This window comes from Paramisgurnus dabryanus, chromosome 5, assembly GCF_030506205.2.
Source record: "Paramisgurnus dabryanus chromosome 5, PD_genome_1.1, whole genome shotgun sequence".
Classification (NCBI taxonomy): domain Eukaryota; kingdom Metazoa; phylum Chordata; class Actinopteri; order Cypriniformes; family Cobitidae; genus Paramisgurnus; species Paramisgurnus dabryanus.
The window spans coordinates 21599910-21614419 of NC_133341.1; the positions used below are offsets into that span (position 1 = coordinate 21599910).

A 14510-nucleotide genomic window follows, 5' to 3' on the forward strand; every position below is an offset into this window, starting at 1 on the left:
CTTTATGCAAGTCAAATAATCATATATCATGTTATTCTTTTCAACAATAACTAGAATAAATATTGTAATTTGTAAATTATATATTTAAAACATGTGATACCTTGCAGCTTGATCCCTCTTTATGCTTGTAGGGTGACAACTTGCCCCTGTCTCCCCACATTACCTTACTGTACATTTTTATATATTTAGTCCAAACCTATTTTATTCTATTTACACTAATCCTAATAAGTCTTCAATAAGGTGATGACTTGAAATTAGTCCGTATGGGTGTTCCCTGTCCAACAAAAGTATAGCATATTGTGATTAAAGAATGTGAAACGCTGTAACCAGAATAACTTAGCATAACACAGGATACCTCTGTTATTATTTGAATACACCCCAGCCAATACAAATGACTGGTTTCAGTCCATATATTTTTAGAATGGTCTGATTTTGACATGCTAATAGATCACACACGCTTTGCCAGATTACACTGCTTTCCATTTATGTGCTTGTCTCAGTATCATTGTCCTCTAGCCACTTTTGATTGATAATGAAGTTTTGAGAGGATCCAGGAGGGATAGCAATTCAGACGGCTATCGCAGTACAATGAAAAGTTTTTCTAATCTGTTAAATCGTTCGAAATCCCTATGGAGAACAGAGAAGCATAAGAGTCTGAGAACATACATTGGCTGTTCAACAGACTGCAAAAAGCTCAGTTTCTGCACGCTCTGTATTTTCCATTTTTCCCGATAGAGACAAAAGCCATGAGCAGGCATTTCATCAAAACACATATTGATTTCCAGTCTTTCTGGCCCTCTCCAACACAATTTTGGCTTACCTGCCTTTTCTGAATGGTTTTAATTTAGACATTCTCTTCTCTTTGTGTGGGAAATGATTATATCAGGTCTCTAAGAGACATGGTGTACTTCTTCTATCAACTGTTGTTTAGCTTGACCGTTTCACAGACAGACATGAAATCTTTAATGTGCTCAAACGTTTTTCTGTTAAGAAAAAGCAACTGTGTAAAGTGTTTGGTTTTCATCGGATCCTCCTTCTGTGTAGGAGATTAATTATTACAGACACATCATAGAAATGGTCGATATGTGCAATGAATGAGATGTTTAATATTTAATCCTGGGATACTTTAATTGCTTAACATCGTATGATTTAAAGTAATTTCATGTATAAATGAATATGTTGTGCTGCATGTATGTTTTTTACAGCACTGTCAGTTTGGGGTGTTTTATTTAAACATTGAAATTTGAATGCTAATTATATTTTATATACTACTGTAGCATTATGGCAACATGATCTTACGGAAAGTCGTGTTATAGTCACGAAAAATTTGATTAATTTATTTGTGTCCATGGCAGAAAATTCAGCTTATTTAATTTTTTCAGCCTTGAGCACGAATGTCTTTCTTGTGTCACTTGCACAAATTTCTATAAATAGTTTTTCGTGTCTGTGGCATATGACTTTCTTTTTCGTGTCATTTTATGTATTGGTTTCTCATTTTTCCCCCCTATTTTTAAATCATTGTCGCTTGGGGTTGGGGTTAGATTTGGGGTTTGGGTTAGGTTGTACTTTTTTGTATTGGTTTCTATATGTTTTTTTCCGCTTTTGTTTTAATTATCTCCTTAAGTTGGGGTTAGAGTTGGAGTTAGAGTCTAAAATGTAAGAGAAGGTGATTCTAACCCCAACAATGGTAAGAAAATAGGAAAAAACTATGAGAAAACAATACATTAAATGAAACAAAAAATAAAGTCGTGCAACGGACACGAAAAACTATTTATAGAAATTTGTGCGAGTAACACAAAAAGACATTTGTGCTTAAGGCACAAACAAAAGCTGAAATTTGTGCCATAGACACAAATAAATGAAATTTTCGTGACTATAACACGACTTTCGATGAGATCAATCTGCATTATGTTTAACATTTTAAAGATTCTTGTTCTGTGTAAGATATGTAACATTATTATTTGGGTCAATGACAAAACAACCTAAAAAAACCTCTAAAATAGACGTAATTCATATCTTTAGCCATTTTCTTCTTGAGCGAACATATAGACCTACCGCCTTGTCTTAGTTTGGAGCTCTGCAAGTTCTATCAGGTCAGTTTCTGAAAGGCCATCATGAGTTTTGCTCTGAAGTGTTAAGATATTCTTCTCCTCTTCATACTTTCTCTGTTTAGCCAAATTGCTACTAAATTGCCTATGCACACCTACTTCATATTTTAGCAACTCCCAATTTAGGCCAAATTTTTTATCAGAGGAAGCTTTCACCCAGTAGTACCGAATCAGAAAGGAAATTCTTTTTTTTAATTCATCATGTCTAAGTAGAGAGGAATTCATTTTCCAATATGAGGCCCTAAACCCTATATTTGAGTGTCCTGTGGATAGAGAAGTAGAAAGGAAAATAGCGTGGTGATCTGTTAAGGGAGAGGGAAGAATACTAACTGAAACATTATGGTGGTGTTTAAAGGAGTGCGGTACAAGCCAATAATCTATACGAGAAAGTCTTGAGCGATTCTTGTTACCCAATGTGTAAGATTTAATGTTTGGGAACTTCTCCCTCCAAATATCAATTAAATCAAATTTCTCAATGAACATTTTCAGTTTTGAATGAATAGAAATGGACTGTCTAGGAAGAAATCTATCAATACTGTTATCAGGAGTAATATTTAATTCTCCACCAATACAAATTATAGCATCAGGAAATGTATTAAGCCATAACAAAATTTTGTCTCCCATGTCTTCAAATAACAAGTCATTTTCCCGAGAGGTATTATAGGCTACCCATAAACGTTTATCAGTAACACAGAGATATTATTAAATTATCAACAACAGATAATGCCCCTTAGGATCTATGTAACTTTGTAACACTGAACCTGTTAAATGGTTTTTCATTATCATTACACCAGCAAAGTGCTCTGAACCATGAGCCATCCACACCTCGTTGCCCCATTGGTTTTTCCAAAAAGTAATGTCATTGAGAACAGAGTGAGACTCCTGGAAAAAACAAAAGTCCTTCTTGAAAGACTTAGCATACAAAAATAACGCTTTACGCTTCACATTATCACGCAACCCCCTGGCTTTGATAGAAACAATCGAAATAGACATTCAAAAGAAAAAGTTTGGTTTTTCGTTTATTTTTTTATTCTGGACACAAAAACGGTTATTTGTTTTTTCGGTTTGAAACAAAAAACAGAAAAACGGTATTATCGTTTTATAATTAAACGAATTACGGATTATCCAGAGATCCCCTGACCCAGGCGTCCGAAACTGCACACCAAACCGATGAGAAATTAGTATTTCTCATATAATAAACTGCAACATTTTGAAGGGATTGTGTTGTATATTTGTCACTAGATGGCACTGTAGGCTGTATGTTATCTATAAAAGCTGCAATCTATGACAATCTTGATGAAACAAAGTCATTCACATCAGTTGGAGTCCATACCTGTAAAATGAAATATGACCCTCAGTCACAGTCATTGATAAATCTCATGCATGGTTGTCATGAAAGCACTTGAGTAGTAATGTTTAAAGGGATAGTTCGGCCAAAAACGATATTAAACCCATGATTTACTCACCCCCAAGCTGTCCGAGTTGCATATGTCCATCGTTTTTCAGACAAACACATTTTCGGATATTTTAGAAAATATTTTATATCTTTCAGTTGATTAAATGTAATGTTACGGGGTCCAGCAAAAGTCCACGACCTTCAAGTCCAAAAAAAGTGCGTCCATCCTTCACAAATTAAATCCAAACGGCTCCAGGATGATAAACAAAGGTCTTCTGTGGGTAATCCGTGCAGTGTTGTTGTAGAAATATCCATATTTAAAATGTTATTAACGTTATAAACTACCTTCCGGTAGCGCCGCCATCTTAGACTCAGGAGAGAGTATTAGCGTAGTGTACGCACTTTTCTTAGTGACGTATGACAAATTCGGAGGGCGGGGGCACAGAGCAGCAGCAGAGAAACTCTGTACCATAGATATGTATATAAAGGCTAGATGGCTCAAGGCGGAGTCAGCTGTGTCGTCACTTGGCGGCCATCTTAGGTCAGTGCTGCCATAGTGCTGCTCCCTGCTGCTGTGGACGGAAGGTGAGTGACATACGCCAACTAAAATGCTCGTAACTTGCTGAATTCTTGACGGATTTACAAACGGTTTGGTTTTTTACAAACGTTATTAACGTGGCTATAATTCTGGATGCTTTAACATGTTTCATGAATTTTTTATTTATTTTTAGTATACGTATTCAGTGTCATAGGTACATCTTTGACGTTTATAACAAACCAATCCGTTTGAAAATCGGTAAAAAATTAAGCAAGTTATGGTCATTTAAAAGTACCTGCATCATTAAAACTCAATGCTACGAGTGAGCGAGCGCCCTGTCCTAAGATGGCCGCCAAAATGCGGACGTTCCACTCAATTGGCCATCAGCGCGGACGAGCCATCTAGCCTTTATATACATATCTATGCTCTGTACGCTAAGCTCTCATCCTGAATGCGGATGAGACTAAGATGGCGGCGCTACCGGAAGGTAGTGATGGGCAGAGCGAGGCTTCGTGAAACACTGAAACAGTTGAATCAATTGTGTCGAGGCTTCGAAACATGGATCGAAACCGCCTCCACAGTGACACCTAGTGGTCATTTGCACGTATTGCCATAGAGCAGCCTTGACAAGGTTTTAGACGAGCACTGACAAATTGTATCCCACATGTTGTGTAATTGATATAAGTGATCAGGTGGGAGAGTGGATAGTGTCCTAGACTCTCATGCAAAAGCACTTTGGATCGAACCCCGGGAAACGCATTGTTATTACCGTCGTCACAATTAAGTTACATATTTTTTGTTGTTGTTTTAACATCTGTTTGACAACTACATGAGCTTTTAGGCTCATCTTTGTCAATAACTATAAGCTGGTCTATTTAATAAATAAATTGAATAGAGATAAATACCACATAAACAATAAGAAATTAATAAAATATATCAAGCCACCATGTCACATCTGCTGTGTGTGGAAGGACTTAGCCTACTTCTTTTTTACAGATAATTTCTCCAGCCTTTGAAAAACTCCTCTCACAAAAACCCACAAGGTCAATATGCGTTTATTTCACTTTTATACAGATGTGCGATTGTGTTGTCTGTTCCCGACCGTGCCAATCAAACGCTGATTCGGCAGACCACACCTGATGAAACATTTAATGAAACACTTCGAGGCTTCGTTTGGTCATAGTCACGTGACATGGGTGTTTTGAATCACGCTTCGGATCAGTGTTTCGACACATCTGCACTTCGGGATCTCGCAAAGCTTCGGAACGACTGTTTCGCGTCAGCCATCCCTACCGGAAGGTAGTTTATAACGTTAATAACATTTTAAATATGGATATTTCTACAACAACACCGCACGGATTACCCACAGAAGACCTTTGTTTATCATCCTGGAGCCGTTTGGATTTAATTTGTGAAGGATGGACGCACTTTTTTGGACTTGAAGGTCGTGGACTATTGCTGGACCCCGTAACATTACATTTAATCAACAGAAAGATATAAAATATTTTCTAAAATATCCGAAAATGTGTTTGTCTGAAAAACGATGGACATATGCAACTCGGACAGCTTGGGGGTGAGTAAATCATGGGTTTAATATCGTTTTTGGCCGAACTATCCCTTTAATCAATTTTACGCGGCGATATGAGCCACTGAGGTTGGTATTCATTCATACGTGACGCCTGGGGGCGACCTCGTGCAGAGACCGTCCACATTTGGTGCACGAACAACAGTTTGAATCCGTTTCATCATGGTGCCCATATAAGGGCATAGCCACCCTGCTGCTAAAACCTATGGCTAAAACATGCACATAAAGATGTTTTGACGGATAAAACAAGAAGACAATAAACGCGATTGGGATTATATATGGTGTATCTCTGTTTTTACAGTCATGTCGGGTATTTTAATAAATAATACAGTATATTTATTATAATGCAACATTTATCAAAAAACCAGCATACCAGCAAGACCAGCATATGTTGTGTTTTGGTGCTGGTTTGCTAGTGAACACCAGCATCAAACCAGCACCAGCATTAGCACAAGCTGAACCAGCACCAAACCAGCATTAGCATCAGCTAAACCAGCATTAGTACCAGCATCCCATGCTGGTCATACCAGCATATGTTGTGTTTTGGTGCTGGTATGCTGGGACCACCAGCTAAACCAGCATAGACCAGCATGATTCCCATGCTGGTTTGATGCTGGTTTTTTCAGCAGGGTAGTTAGAACTCTAAAGAATAAGTGTTAATTCTGTTTTATATTGCAATCCGAAGCCACATCAGCTCACATATGGTTATTTAAAACACTCGACTTCTGCTATAAAGTCAGTTTGTAGCAAAAACCTGTTTTAATCCCACCAGTTGTCCCGTTTTGATGGTGTGCTAAGCTAATACGCTTGCTACGCTAACGTGCACCTGCTAACATTTAGACATTTAATCAAAGAAAAGAGGGATAAAACACTGTTAATAGATCGTTGTCAGTAATTATTATAATAACAAAGAATGATAATAAGATGCCATATCCAGTCTGAAGGCTTCATTTTTGCGATAACTGTTTCGAAAATCTGATGGTTCACCGCTAGGGGGAGTTGATCACAAATAAGCAGTGTCTAATATGGTTTAGGTGAACTTGGGTCAGTTTTATTATGCAAGTTCATAAAACATTTATCCTTCTGAATGATTATGCTACCAGTTTGCCTACTTTTTGTTTATAGACAGATTTAATGACAAACATGTGCATAATAATAAAAGGGGGAGTCTTAATGATCTGTTTGCCTTAAAAAAAAAAAACAGAATACACTTGAATTAATGGCTTTTATTTTGTATATACTTTATTATAGTTTTATCATTTAATTTTCCTAAAAACTTTTATTTTAGAAAAATCTTGCAATTATTGTGTAAAAAAGTGTAAAATGTTTGGAGGGAGATCTTGTTGCTTTTAAGTTCTACAGCAGGTGTTTCGAGCGCTTCAAAACAGTAAATTATTTCTGTGGCTTTAGCTAAAGTGCATTTCTAGATTAACTTAAGGCCAATTGCAACAAAAATAATAGCCAACAATGATAACAAAAATAGCTACAGTTGTATAAATAAACAACAGTCCCATAACAGTAGCAGTTTAATTTATGCATGATGGGGGAAATCTTCAAATCCAATTCAACTTAAAATGTCTTGTTGATTGAGAGAAATCATGAAAATTGTGCAATAAACTAAAACACAGAATAATGAAGGGTATATTTCAAGGTTTAGGTCAAGTGTACTTATTTATTTGAGAAATTCCTGTTTTAAATAATGGCTCGTCTCTCGTCTCTCTTGTAATTGTGGCCCTTTTAATGTCCATGCTATTCTCGGTTTCTGGTTGTAGAAACTAGGGAGACACAAGAGGACAAATGCATAAGTGTTGGTTAAACAACATCTAAAACACAACTGTTGTGCCTTGCAGCTAATTCATTATGACGGCATCAGATCATGTGATCAAACAGATTAAAACACATTTAAAAAGCATTCATTCATTACCTCATCCGTGAAAACAGCATCTCCCATCATTCCCCTCTCCTTCAGTCATTAAGCTTCGTCTTTGTTATGTGTCTAGCACCCTGTAGTGATGAAAATGTACATTTAAAACAATATTACTATACAACTAACTACACAAAGACAAAGCATGTAATCTGCAAAATGTAGTTTTCTATTCGGTCTGTTACCTCATTTTGTATAAGAGTAGCTCTTCTTCGTCAGACTCAGTTTACCAGTCTGAATAACTCATTAACTAAAACCAGTCATGATCTAAGAGCTGCCTGAGGGTCGGACGATCACTTGGATCCATGGCCAGGCACCATCTTAACAGATCACAGATTTCTGTGTAAGTTTTAGGAGAGAGCTGATTAGTCATCATGACACACAAATGGCAATAATAATCATAAAGAGAAGCTTTTGTTTTCATTTAATAATACTGCAAAAAAGTCTGTCTGTCTATCATCGAAAGGTCATTTGTTACCTAATTGTGACCCTGGACCACAAAACCGTCGTAAGTCGCACGAGTAAATTTGTACAGTTTGGTTAAAGAGAACCAAAGCTTTAATTACAAAAAGAATCATTTCAATAAATAAAACACAATGCAATTTTTTAAAACATCAATCTTTCACTGGTGGTCTTCTTTCTCACGTAAGAGGCATCCGCTGTGGCGCGAGTGCAACTGGATTTTAAAGGGGATGGGAGATAATACTCTCTTTGGTGTATTGAATGTTACGCTCAAAACACATCCATTACTCTTTACGAGAATAGGAACAACCCTTTTAGACTGTGTGCCATGCACTTTAGACCATGCCTTAGATCGTGAAAATAGAGCCCCTGGTCACAGACAGACAGTACCTCAGGTTAAGATGATGGCACAGTGATGTAATACATTGGCGAGCCACTAAATGACTGTTTCGCTAAACACAATAAAATCTAACATCTTGCCAGACAGACCGTATCCTCTGATAATATTTATTGTGGATTTGATCATAGGCTTTGTGTCTGCATGTTGATAAGTCATTTTCACTCACCCTTTGATAAACCCTTTTTTGTCTCCAGGTTGTCCAAAGAAAACTTGTTGAAAGGAAAGGGGTAAGTTCCAAGCACCATGAAGTACAGCAAAGCACCTAAGGCCCAGACATTTGCTGGCATGGCGTGGACTTTACTGCCTGTTTGGATCTCAGGCGGGGTGCAACATGGAGCTCCTGTACACAAAACATCATGTTGAGTCATTTTGTAAAAGATGAACCTGCACTGACAGCAGGTTTCAATACTCCGCTATATACTCCACTATATTAAAAAATTCAGCTCACCTCTAAATTCGTAGGACTTATAGCCATCATGTTTAAGAAGATGTCCAAGCCCAAAGTCAATTAACTTCAGGCTCATTGTTGATTCCTGTACCAGGAAGTTCCTGGCATGGAGGTCTGTATGGAAAACTCCATTATCCAGACAGTGTATCACTGCCAGTACTGCCTGATGAATGAGAACTCTTGCAGTATTTTCACATAGTTTTCTTCGACGTGTAACAAAACGCCTCAAGGATACGCTTTGCAGAGGGTACTGCAACACGAGATTGTGAAATTGTCTTGTCTCATACCAGTCATACAACTCTATGACATTGGGGCAGAAGGACGCATCTTTTAACATAAGCAATAGTGCCACTTCTGTAATGAGCGGTTCGGGGTATCCAGGCTGGAGAAAAAATGGTGAATTAGATAAAACAAATATATTTTATTGGTGCGTAATCGCTTTACTGTCTATTTTATGTCTAGTTCACTTCATTAAATTTTATGACAACTCACAATTTTTAGAGTTCTTTCATTGTCTCGTTTGTATATTCGCTTGATGGCAACCTGTAAAGAGAAAAAACATCACTTAGTTAATTTCTCCTGAGCTGACTGAAGCGGCTTACTTGACACTGCACACATAACTTTAAAGTTTGAGAATCTACAAACTTTAAAACATCGTTTAGATAAAGTGGACATACAAATTTTACGCAAACATTGTGTTCGATATAAATACAAGTACATTACCGGATTGCCATCCCATTTACGGATCCCTTTGTAGACTTTGCCAGAGCCACCTCGCCCAATCACTTTATTCTCCAAGAGTTGATATTTAGAATATAAAGTCTCTGAAAAACACACAGAAAAATGATAAGGTTACAGTACATGTTAACACTCATATACTCACAGATGAAAGGTACAGCATTCATTTCCAGGTACAGAAGAATATGATGAAAAAACCATTTCACAAATTGGTGCAACCCACCCTAGGAGTAATGAAGTCAGTACACTCACCTTTAGGCACTGGATCATCTAGTTTCTTCTTGCTTAGCGCTTCAATAGCTCGTTGAAAAAAATTTACTTCTTTTGGCCTGACAACTTTATCATCTTCTTGCCCAGGATTTTTAGTTCTACTTGGGTTAAGAATCCAAGGATGTCTGGGATTTCTAACAGCTTTTGGCCTGACATCTTTATCATCTTTTGACCCAGGAGCTTTATTTGGGTCAGGATTTACGCCACCCTTTAGCCCGATATTGGCTGGAATGGCACCTATCTTCTGTAGCCTGGCATTGGCTGCAGCGATGCCACCAGAACTGGCCAGATCCGCACCATCCATGGCATCAGGAATAGCTGAATCTGCATCTTTTTTCACTTTACTCTTCCCTTTTTTGCTCCAAGGGTTGTGAAATGAGTGGCTCTTTGAAGCCTTTTGTTTCAGTTTTTTTAAGCCAACACTCTTTGATTGAGAATTTGCCAGATCAACAACTTCCCCGGCATCAGGAATAGCTGGATCGGCTTCAATCTGTGAAGTCGGCATTGACTCCACTTTGCCCCTCCGGAAGCATCCAAGGAAGCGTTGCTTCAATGTCTTGCGTTTATCCGGATGAATCTTTGTTTTTGATTGGGGGCAGGCCAGATCAGGACCATCCATGCCAACAGGAATATCTGAAATGGCCTTGGGCTGTTGAGTTGGCACAACAGTCACTTTTGTCCCCTGGAGGTTAGATTTGCGGCTCTTTGAAGCCTTCTGTTTCTGTTTCTTCGGACCAACGTCGGTCTTTGACTGTGATGCAAGATCAACAACTTCCCTAACATCAGGGATAGCTGGATCCGCTGTAAGCTGTGGAGTCGACACTGACTCCACCTTGCCCCTCCAGAGACAGCCAAAGAATGCCTTTCGTTTGTCCGGTTTGATTTTGGTTTTTAATTCAGAGCTGGCCAGACTAGCATCATCCTTTAGATTAGGATTAGCTGAATCCGCATTAAGCTGTGGAAAAGACAAGAGGTGGGTCAGACAGACAGACAGACAGACAGACAGATAAATGTTTCCAGCCATGTTTAGAACCCATGTTTCCATCCAAGGCTTTTTTGCGAAAAATGGTTTAACGCATAAATGCAATGTCAATACCACAAAAAATATATTGGAAGTTCTTTTGTCAAAAATTGCTTTAACGATAGATCTTCATCACGCGCAACCTCTGAAGGGCATAACAGCAAACAATGGGCGCTCTTATTGCAGCCTGAAACTTTCTGTTTTGATTTGCCCCACCAGAGTCGATCCTCCCTATACGCAGGGTACGCAAGCTGCATTGAACTTAAACTTAAGCCACTCTTACTTCATGAAGTGCTGAAATGTCAATCACTTATCCATAAAATGATTCATGTTTATTAATGTTTAAATATTACATTTTTTCTTCTCATAATCAGGTCCCTTTGGTGAAAGCACATTTATTTAAAATTACAGAGACTACAAACATCAGACTCGACCTGGCTAAGCTTTTATTGTAATAGCATTAGAGAAATAAATAATTAGCTCAAGGTCAGATTTTTTTTGCAATACACAAAAACTTATGTGACAATTCGCTTTCATCATTCGTGACATCCCCACGGACACCATTTCAGCGCCATTTGAATAGAAAGCCTTTTTTAGGCATATTCACTTGGTCGATAACAAAACCTGGATGGAAACATGTCTATAAATGGACAGATAGATGTAGTAAATGTACTGATGTAACAAACCTCTGAATGAATCAGTGTTTCCACTTTATCATTTTGAAGGCATGGGTGCTTTACATTCTTCCACGCCTTCTTTAATGATTTCAAGACTTTATTCTTGCATTTTTCTATACACAAAAAAAATTATTAGAAAATTCATTATGACAAAAGAGAATGACAAAGAACCGTGGTCAGTGATCAAACTTAATAAACACATTTAACAAACTGTCCACCCAGATACTATTTAATCAAATATGTATATGTAATTGAGTATCTAATTCTTTATAATAAATTCCTGAAAATTCAGCAGTGCTTATTGCATTAATAATGCTGTTAAAATAAGAGTTTAAAACACACTAGAAAAACTGTCTAAACTTAATTTCTTATTGTAAGATGCTTTATTTTACTGACTTTAATGTAATAAGATATTAGTATCTACAAGGGCCAACAAAACTTTTGAGAAACAAACATGTCGAGAACCAAAAATTTCCATCTGACCTGTGGGGCTGTTCGCCTCCTCAAATGCAGGAGTAAACTCCTTTACTCCTCCTCGTGGATGTAAACTACCGGCGTGTCTGTCTAACAAATGTCCGTTGTTCGGGACAATGTCAGGGACAGCACTAGGAAGAACAAAATCCATTCCTCCATCATCACATCTCCATTCCAACACTGCAATTCAATAAATAATGTTATGAAAATAATGCTTTAACTGAAGTGATCAATATGTGTCTAAAACTTGTCACTTAATGTCAATGGATTATTTATTCAACTGTATAAAATATGTCAACTGTATGTCAAAATTTGGCTTTATTGGCAAATGCTTAAGTGAGAAGTGATGTCATGTGTCAAAGGAAAAGTAAAAAGTACACGAGCACCACCTAGTGTCTATCTGTGGAAGTGTATTAAGAATAATGTATGTAAACTTATCAGCATTAAAGCCACATTTTGCTTTCATTTCCATCTTACTTGTTGGGATTTTCTCCTCTACTCCTCCACTTGGATTCAAACCACCGGCAGCGCATCCGACCTCTGACGAAAATCCGATGTCAGGGACAAAGTCATAGGTCAACACAGCATTCGGTAGGAATGAATCCATCTCTCCTCCAAACACTGTAATTACAATTCAATAAATTAATGCCTTCATTTGAAATTATCATTTTTCTTTTTGTCTAAATTGTATGGAACCCGAGAGAGACCATGCAATTTTATTATTTTTGCTTGCTTGTTTTCTCATGATCATTACTTAATTTTCTGGTGATCTCGAGAACAGGCAATGTGCACCACGGGATACGCTCTCTTCAGTGTCTTGTTTGGGGCATAAAAAAGAGTTTTCACTCAAAGCCTTATATCACTTATCAAACCTTGGTCTGTCTTGAATATGTGGGTAACATTATTTGCTTCAAGTTTTCTTTTTTATCGATTGGTCAGGCGGACCTAAATCCAGCATGGCCACCGGTTTTGCAGGACAGTCAGATTTTGTGGTAAGTAAATGAATATTAATCTTACTTTTCTTCTTTAAAAAAAATATAAATACTGCTAATATTAATTGTGAGCATGTCTTAAGGTGCTAAAGAAGAAAATTTGGTTATATGTTGTTTATATTGTTATTTAGCACATTTTGAAATATATGTATCCCCTGAGATACATTGCTTGATTAGGGTATGAAAAAGTTCACTTTGTCTGGTGCTGCTGCTCAGCTCACTCAAATACATTTATTTTTGTACAGTGATTTATTTTATTGAAAGACCATTTATTTACATCCCACCATAAATGCAAACCATCGCGGGAACAGGCAGGTCCGGCTTCCGCATGCACGATTATGCCGTCTGGATGCGAAGAGATGAACAACATCTCCTGCCCTGACTGCAGCTGGGAGAGACTCTGCTCTGCTGCGCGAGGAGGACTAGACCGCCTGTGAGTGCTTTGGGATGGGGGTGGAGCCCACAGAAGCAGCGGTAGCTGGCTGCTCATTAAGAATAGTGAATGATACGTGCTTTCATGTCAAAAAGTCTCCAACAACGCCAGACAAAGTCGCTAGATTTGTCGCTAGTCGCTTTTTTGAAAATACGTTGTTAAAGGGGTCTGAAAAGTCGCTTAATCTAGCGACAAAGTCGTCAAGTTGGCAACACTGGACGCGATCCTGCAAATATGGCGGATTACCCATAATGCAACACGGCGTGACGTCAACTCCACATTCCCTATAGGGAATGTGGAGTTGACTTCACGCCGTGTGGCATTATGAGTAATCCGCCATATTTGCAGGATCGCCTCCTATCCCGCTGTATTTGAGTTAGTGTGTTGGAGGTTGTTTTTGTATTTTCTGTCGAGATTTTAATAAACTTCGATATGTTTGGTCAGTACTGCTCGATCAAGAACTGCCACAGCAGGTCACACGATCGTTCAGGGAGGAAACTGAACAACGGAATACGTTTTTTTCAGCTTTTATTTGGGGGAAGCCGGTGAAGGGGCTGACGAAAAGACGCCGGATCGCGTGGTTTGCCTGCCGCAATCAGGAGAAAAAACTTTTACTTTTCAAAAAAAATCCCTGCATCAGCGAGAGTCTGTTTGCTGCATTTTCAGTCATTCAGTAATTTGTGATTAATAAAAGCAGAACCACTTAAATCGTCTTGTTTTTATGCTAAGACTGTCAAACTAACTTGTAAATGTAAATTATGTAACGTTATTTATTTCTGATCAACCTCACCACACGAGTTATAAAAAGAAATCTTTAGACAATTTTGACAATTAAAACAAATATTTTTTATTAAATATAACTGCTCAAACCCACTGCTTGTGACTCTTTAAAATTACATAACGTTAGCTAAATATTTAGCATTTTGTTTGTTTTAATAGCTTGGCCAAGAACAGAAGTGCCATCTTATGAACATGTGTTGATTCATTGCACAGAATAAAACGGATTTTTTTTAATAGAATCATTAAGATACTTCGGTATTAATA

General features: G+C 37.8%; 1 protein-coding gene across 1 annotated transcript in view; it reads right to left on the reverse strand.

The window, feature by feature from the left end:
• Nucleotides 1–3501, reverse strand: part of sfrp1a (secreted frizzled-related protein 1a) — a 28213-nt gene extending 24712 nt beyond the window's left edge. Inside the window, exon 1 of the mRNA XM_065250293.2 lies at nucleotides 3442–3501. The gene's annotated coding sequence lies outside the window, so the exon portion shown is untranslated. The remainder of the gene's footprint in view (nucleotides 1–3441) is intronic.
• Between the last annotated feature and the right edge of the window lie 11009 nt (nucleotides 3502–14510).